Source organism: Euphorbia lathyris, chromosome 4, assembly GCF_963576675.1.
Source record: "Euphorbia lathyris chromosome 4, ddEupLath1.1, whole genome shotgun sequence".
NCBI lineage: Eukaryota > Viridiplantae > Streptophyta > Magnoliopsida > Malpighiales > Euphorbiaceae > Euphorbia > Euphorbia lathyris.
The window spans coordinates 59,015,293-59,022,562 of NC_088913.1; the positions used below are offsets into that span (position 1 = coordinate 59,015,293).

Here is a 7,270-nt window from a genome sequence, read left to right on the forward strand (position 1 = left end):
ATGGTCTTACAGGTGAAGATCCTCATAAACATTTGAAGGAATTTCATGTCGTTTGTTCTGGTTTGAAACCCAAACGAGTAACCGAAGAGCAAGTTAAACTACGAGCCTTTCCTTTTTCTTTAAAAGATAAGGCTAAGGATTGGTTGTACTATCTTCCATCGGGATCTATCACGACACGGACCGAAATGCAAAGGTTATTTCTTGAGAAATTCTTTCCATCTTCACGTGCAGCGAATATTAGAAAGGAGATATGTGGAATTAGACAAGCTTCTGGAGAGACCTTATATGAATATTGGGAGAGGTTCAAGCAACTTTGCACTAGTTGCCAACATCATCAAATACCTGAACAACTCCTAATCCAATATTTTTTATGAAGGATTGGCTCCAATTGATAGAAGCATGATTGATGCAGCTAGTGGAGGAGCGTTGGTGAATAAGACACCCGATGAGGCAAGACAATTAATCTCCACTATGGCTGAAAACTCCCAACAATTCGAAACAAGATCAAGCAAAACGACCCAACAAGTTAATGAGGTAAGTAATTCTAACATTGAAAATAAGTTTACTGAATTAGTTTCTTTGGTTCGTCAAATTGCTGCAGATAAAGTGCAACCCGAAAAGGTATGTGGAGTATGTTCAAATGTGGGACATCATACTGATGAGTGCCCATCATTACAAGAAGATTTCCAATAAGCAAATGCTATTGGAGGATTTCCAGGACAAACACAACGCAAATATGACCCTTATTCCAGCACTTACAATTCGGGATGGAGGGATCATCCAAATTTTAATTATGGAAATCAAGGAGGACAGCCAAGGTTGCAAAACCAGTCATATAATCGACCACCTCAAGTGCAAGGACCATCCAGACCTTCAACTTCTAACTCAGGTATGCCTTTAGAAGACATTGTTAAAAGCCTAGAAGAAAATACTTTTAAATTTCAACAGAAAATGGAGGCAGAAATTCAAAATTTGGGAAGTCAAATGACTCAATTGGCTACCTCAGTTCATAAATTGGAGACACAAAATTCTAGAAAATTGCCTTCCCAAACTATGGAGAACCCAAAGGAAAATGCTTCTCTAATCACATTGCGAAGTGGGAAGGAAGTTCAATCAGCTTCACCTCCAAAAAGAGAAGAGAAACAAGAGGAGCCACCAATTGTACCCAAGGAAGATCCTAAGGTAAAATCTGCTCCTATTCCATTAATTCCATCTAAATTGGCCCCTTTTCCTTCAAGATTGGTGAAATAAAAAAAAGGAAGAATATGAGAGAGAGGTATTGGAAACCTTTAGAAAGGTAAAGGTAAACATTCCACTCCTTGATGCTATCAAGCAAATTCCAAAGTATGCTAAATTTTTGAAGGAATTGTGCACAAATAAGAGAAAATTGAAAATTGATGAAAGAGTAAGGGTGGGGGAAAATGTTTCAGCTGTGATTAAAAAGAGTCTACCTACTACATGTAAGGACCCAGGCATGTTTACAATGCCTTGTGTTATTGGGAATAAACGAATTGAACATGCCATGCCAGACTTAGGAGCATCAATAAATGTAATGCCTTATTCTATTTATAATGCTCTTAATTTGGGACCTTTGAAAGAAACTAGGGTAGTGATTCAATTAGCTGATCGTTCTAACTCTTATCCGGAAGGAGTTGTGGAAGATGTTTTGGTGCAGATGAATGAATTGATTTTTCCGATGGATTTCTATATTTTGAAGATGGAGAATGATACATCTGGAAATTCAGCACCTTTGTTACTTGGAAGGCCATTTATGAAAACAACAAGAACAAAGATTGATGTTCATGAGGGTACTCTCTCTGTAGAATTTGACGGAGAGATTGTTAAATTTAATATTTTTGATGCCATGAAGTACCCAGAAAATTTAGATGCTGTTTATCATGTTGATGTAATTGACTCACTTGTGCAGGAAAATTTTCAAGCAAAAAAAAGTCTAAGTCAGTTAGAAGAAGATGAACAAAGAAGTGATAATTCATTGAAGGAGGTGCAAAAAGGTATAGAAAAATCTGATATTGAAATACCTCATACTTACAAGAAAATGCTACCTTTAATTTTGCAGGCTCCAAGGCTTGAATTGAAAGATTTACCAGATTATTTGAAGTATGTCTATTTGGGAGAAGAGGAGACACTTCCGGTGATAATTGCAAAAGGTTTAAGCACAGAGCAAGAAGAAAGTTTGATCAAAGTTCTCCAAGAGCATAAAAAGGCAATTGGGTGGACTTTAGCCGACATTAAAGGCATTAGCCCATCTGTTTGCATGCATCGAATTTTCTTAGAAGAAGATACAAGACCAATGAGGGAGCCACAAAGAAAACTCAATCCGGTATTGAAAGAGGTAGTGTTGAAAGAGGTCATCAAGCTTTTGGAAGAAGGGATAATCTATGCCATCTCAGATAGCAAATGGGTGAGCCCCGTTCATGTTGTGCCAAAGAAAACGGGAATCACAATGGTAAGAAATCAAAATAATGAGTTGGTGCCTACAAGAGTGCAAAACGGATGGAGAATGTGTATTGATTTTCGAAGGCTAAATGCGGCTACTAGAAAGGACCATTTTCCTCTTCCTTTTATTGATCAAATGTTGGAAAGGTTGGCTGGAAACTTATTCTTTTGTTTTCTTGATGGTTTTTCAGGTTATTACCAAATCGTTATTGCTAAAGAAGACCAAGAGAAGACGACGTTTACATGCCCATTTGGAACATTTGCCTATCGAAGGATGCCATTTGGACTTTGCAATGCTCCGGGAACATTTCAACGTTGTATGATGAGTATATTTTCTGAATATATTGAAAAATGCATCGAAGTGTTCATGGATGATTTTACTGTTTATGGTGATTCTTTTGATAGTTGTTTAAACCATTTGACTAAAATACTGAAATGATGCATTGAATCTAATTTAGTGCTTAATTATGAGAAATGTCATTTTATGGTCAATCAAGGAATCGTTTTGGGGCATGTGATTTCGTCTAAGGGAATTGAAGTTGACAAAGCTAAAATTGATTTAATTGTTAGCTTACCTTTCCCTACAAATGTTAGGGAAGTACGTTCTTTCCTTGGACATGCAGGTTTTTATCGAAGGTTTATAAAAGACTTTTTGAAGATAGCCCAACCTTTGTCTAACTTGATGAAGCAAGACGTGAAGTTTGAGTTTGGAGAAGAGTGCAAGGAAGCCTTTGAGAAGTTGAAGTCATTGCTAACAACTGCTCCCATCATTCAACCACCAAAGCGGGATGAACCATTTGAAATCATGTGTGATGCAAGCAACTATGCAGTCGGAGCTGTTTTGGGACAACGAATTGATAAGAAGAACCATGTCATCTATTATGCCTCAAGGACTTTGAACGATGCACAACGAAATTACTCTACAACAGAAAAAGAGCTTTTGGCTATTGTTTTTGCTTTAGATAAATTTAGATCATATGTGTTGGGTTCTAAAGTAATTGTGTTTTCTGATCATGCAGCATTGAGATATCTTTTGGCAAAGAAGGAGTCTAAACCAAGGTTGATAAGATGGATTCTCCTACTTCAAGAGTTCGATTTGGATTAAGGATCGGAAGGGATCTGAAAATTCAGTAGCTGATCATTTGAGTAGAATTATCCAAGAAGAAGAACCTCTCCCCCTCTCCGAGCACTTTCTTGATGAACAATTATTCGAAGTGCAAGGTTTGCTTCCATGGTATGCTGATATAGTTAATTACTTGGTTATTAGACAATTTCCAACTGATATGAGTCGTTCTAGGAAAGAAAAAATTAAAAGGGAGGCAAGATATTATGTGTGGGATGAACCATATTTGTGGAAATTTTGTTCGGATCAAGTAATTAGACGTTGTGTACCTGAAAATGAACATGCATCAATTTTAAATTTCTGTCATTATCTTGCATGTGGTGGTCATTTTGGACCCAAAAGAACAGCTAGGAAAGTTTTGGATTGTGGTTTGTATTGGGAAACATTGTTTAGAGATGCATACATGTTTTGCAAAAGTTGTGAACGATGCCAAATGACCGGAAATATTTCTAATCGTAATGAAATGCCTCAAACACCTATACTTGTTTGTGATATTTTTGATGTATGGGGCGTTGATTTGATGGGTCCTTTTCCGTCATCTTGTGGGTATGTTTATATACTTTTAGCTGTCGATTAAGTATCAAAGTGGGTGGAAGCTAAAGACGCCAAAACTGACGATTCTAAAGTTGTTATAGGTTTTATCAATCTAACATTTTCAGTAGATTTGGAGTTCCAAAAGCCATCATAAGCGATCAAGGGAGTCACTTTTGCAATCGCTCAGTTGAGGTCTTGTTGAAAAGGTATGGGGTAAATCACAGAACATCCACTGCCTATCATCCCCAAACAAATGGGCAAGCTGAAGTATCAAATCGAGAGGTCAAATCTATCTTAGAGAAAACGGTCAATCCGGGACGAAAAGATTGGAGTTTGCGTCTCGAAGATGCACTTTGGGCCTATCGGACCGCGTACAAAACACCAATAGGGATGTCTCCCTACAGGATAGTGTTCGGGAAACCTTGCCATTTACCAGTGGAAATTGAGCACAAAGCATTCTGGGCAATACAAAGATGTAACTTGGATATGGAGCTAGCCGGTGTAAATCGAAAATTGCAAATGCAAGAACTTGAGGAGCTACGTTTGGAAGCTTATGAGAATCCGAGAATTTATAAGGAGAAGACGAAGTTGTTTCCTGATAGTATGATCTTGAGAAAACAATTTCAAATCGGACAAAAAGTTTTATTATATAGTTCTCGATTAAAACTCATGCCCGGTAAGTTACGTTCTCGTTGGATTGGTCCTTTTGATTAACATTTTTCCTTATGGTACAGTTGAGATCAAGAGTCTCGAGACGAATAAAGTTTTCAAGGTAAATGGACATCGCTTGAAGGTGTTCCATGAAGGTTTCAAAGAGGAACGAGAGTCAGAGATGAGTGTGGGAATCCCACATTATGAGAAAAATTAAAAAAAAGGGAGTTCGTCGAGCATAGCGACGTTAAATAATTGCGCTCTTGGGAGGCAACCCATTAAATAACTTTTTTTTTTAGTATTGTTAATTTTTAGTTTGAGTTTCAGGGGCTAATTTCGTTTAAGCCGTGACCACGTGTCAAATTATAACCTTTTGGTCAAATAGAAGCAGAAACCAGTTTTATTTTAACCGTGCCCACGACTTAAGCAAAATTGGTCTCTATTCCTTTTTTTTTCTTTCACTACCATTTTTATTTATTTTTTTTATTTTTATTTTATTTTTTTATTTTTATTATTAGTTTTCTTTTTACTTTTTTTTAAAGAAAATAATTAAAAAAAAAAACATAATGCGTGATTGTGTGCTGATTTGGACTTTTTGTATCCAAATTATCAAAAAACCATTATAGTTACCCTTTTTATTATTGTTTTTATTTTAATATTAACAAAACAAAAAACGTTAACCTTATCCAAAATTCAACTAACCTAAATTGCTTCTTTTCCTTCAATTTTTTGTGCAGCGGCAACATCGACGAACAGAGCGGCGACTAATATGTTTTTTTTTTTTCGCCATCCTCTTTTCACCAGAGTATAAGGATCTTGCTGCCATTTTTTGCTTTCTCCACTCTTCCCCTCTGTACCCTCCTCACAGTCATGGGAAGGAAGCGCGCCACTAGAACAATAAAAATCAATGTTCCGTTCGCCCCTTCGCCACAAAAATCAGCAACACCGGAGGACCCATCTGAGGACGTGATCGGAGCAGTCCCTTCTTCCAGTCACAAGCAGAAAGCCAAAGGAAAAGGTTCTAAAATTCCTCCTACTAGCAGATCAAAAATGCAAAAAGGTAAGGCTATTCTTCCCCCTTCGGAAAAAGCTCTTAAACGTAACCTTTCTTTCTCAACTCAGGCTAAGAGAAATCGATATGCTTTGATTCAATCTAAAACTGTACTTCCTTGCAAGTATGTCGATTATACTACTCTTGAATATTTTAGCTTGGTTGAGTCTTTTGAAGATTTGGTTGCTGATAGTTGTTGGAAAATTTACTTGTCAATTAATGTGTCCTGCTTATATCGAGTTAACAAGAGAATTTTACACTACATTTCAGTTTGACAAACCTGCTAATTTTGATTTGGATAGTCTTAGGGTTATTCAATTTAGATTATTGGGACATGAATTTAAATATTCAGTTACTGAATTCAATTTAGCCTTGGGTTTCATTGACAAAGCTTTTGCTAAAACTGAAATTTATAAGCAGTCAGTTGTTGATTTTGGAAATTTCGAACCTATTAATGCTTGGAAAGAATTGTCTTCGGATAAGAGTTTGTATAGGGCAAGTGCAAACAAGGATTCTTACTTTATTGAACCTGTATGGAGATATGTTCATCGCTTGTTAGCGTTTAATTTTTCAGGTCGTAAGTATAATTCAAGCTTATGTTCTAAAACTGAATTATATTTTATTTGGTGTATGGTAAAAGGTATTAAGGTTAATTTGGGATGTTGGCTAGCTAACCAATTTCAGTCGGCTATAACTAATTCTCGCAATTTAATCCTTGGTTCAATTATCACTCACTTGGCCGTCAATTTAAAGTTGTTCAGTCTTGAGAAAAATGATTTGCATATAGCTTGTGATATGGAACCTCTTAATATTGATTGTCTGTACATGATAGGTTTAGTTTCTTCTGCGCAGGAACCTTCTGCTTTCTTCCCATCTGGGGATTATGGGGAACCCAAGAAAATCGCCAAGCGGAAGCGAATGGATGAAAGTGACAATGTTTTTGAGGATGGTGAGCCTTCTTCGTCTTCGAGTTCGGATATTCAGAAATCATTGACTCAAAATCAAGAACTGAAGGATGAAGTCCGGAAACTAACTCATATTGTGGAAGGGCTTTGTAGTTTTTTGGGTTTCGCTCCATCTCCTCCACCAACTCTTTGATCTGTTATCGGCATCGGCTCAGTTAATGGACGTTTTCTATATCTCTATCTTTATCTTTTTGAGCCGTTTGCTTTGCATACATCGGGGACAATGTAGATTTTAAGTATGGGGAGGGAAATCATTAATTGTAACCAACATCTGCATCAATTGCCTAAATGCTAAATGTTTCCAAAAAAAAAAAGTCAAAACAAGTTTTTGGAACTCCATTTCTCTTTTATACAACTATTTTGCATTGATTTTTAACGTGATATGCATTCTTCAAATCTAAGTTTTGAAGAATGACGAAGGCAAGTATCAAAGTAGTTTTTTCTTCAAAAATTTGGGCATTTTTGCTAATTTTGACATTGGAATTGGAT

The 7,270-nt window shown here is 36.6% G+C and overlaps 1 non-coding gene across 1 annotated transcript; it reads right to left on the reverse strand.

The window, feature by feature from the left end:
- Window positions 1-233: 233 nt before the first annotated feature.
- Window positions 234-340, reverse strand: LOC136228321 (small nucleolar RNA R71). The gene has a single exon (XR_010688648.1). It is a non-coding gene; the product is annotated as a small nucleolar RNA R71 (small nucleolar RNA).
- Between the last annotated feature and the right edge of the window lie 6,930 nt (window positions 341-7,270).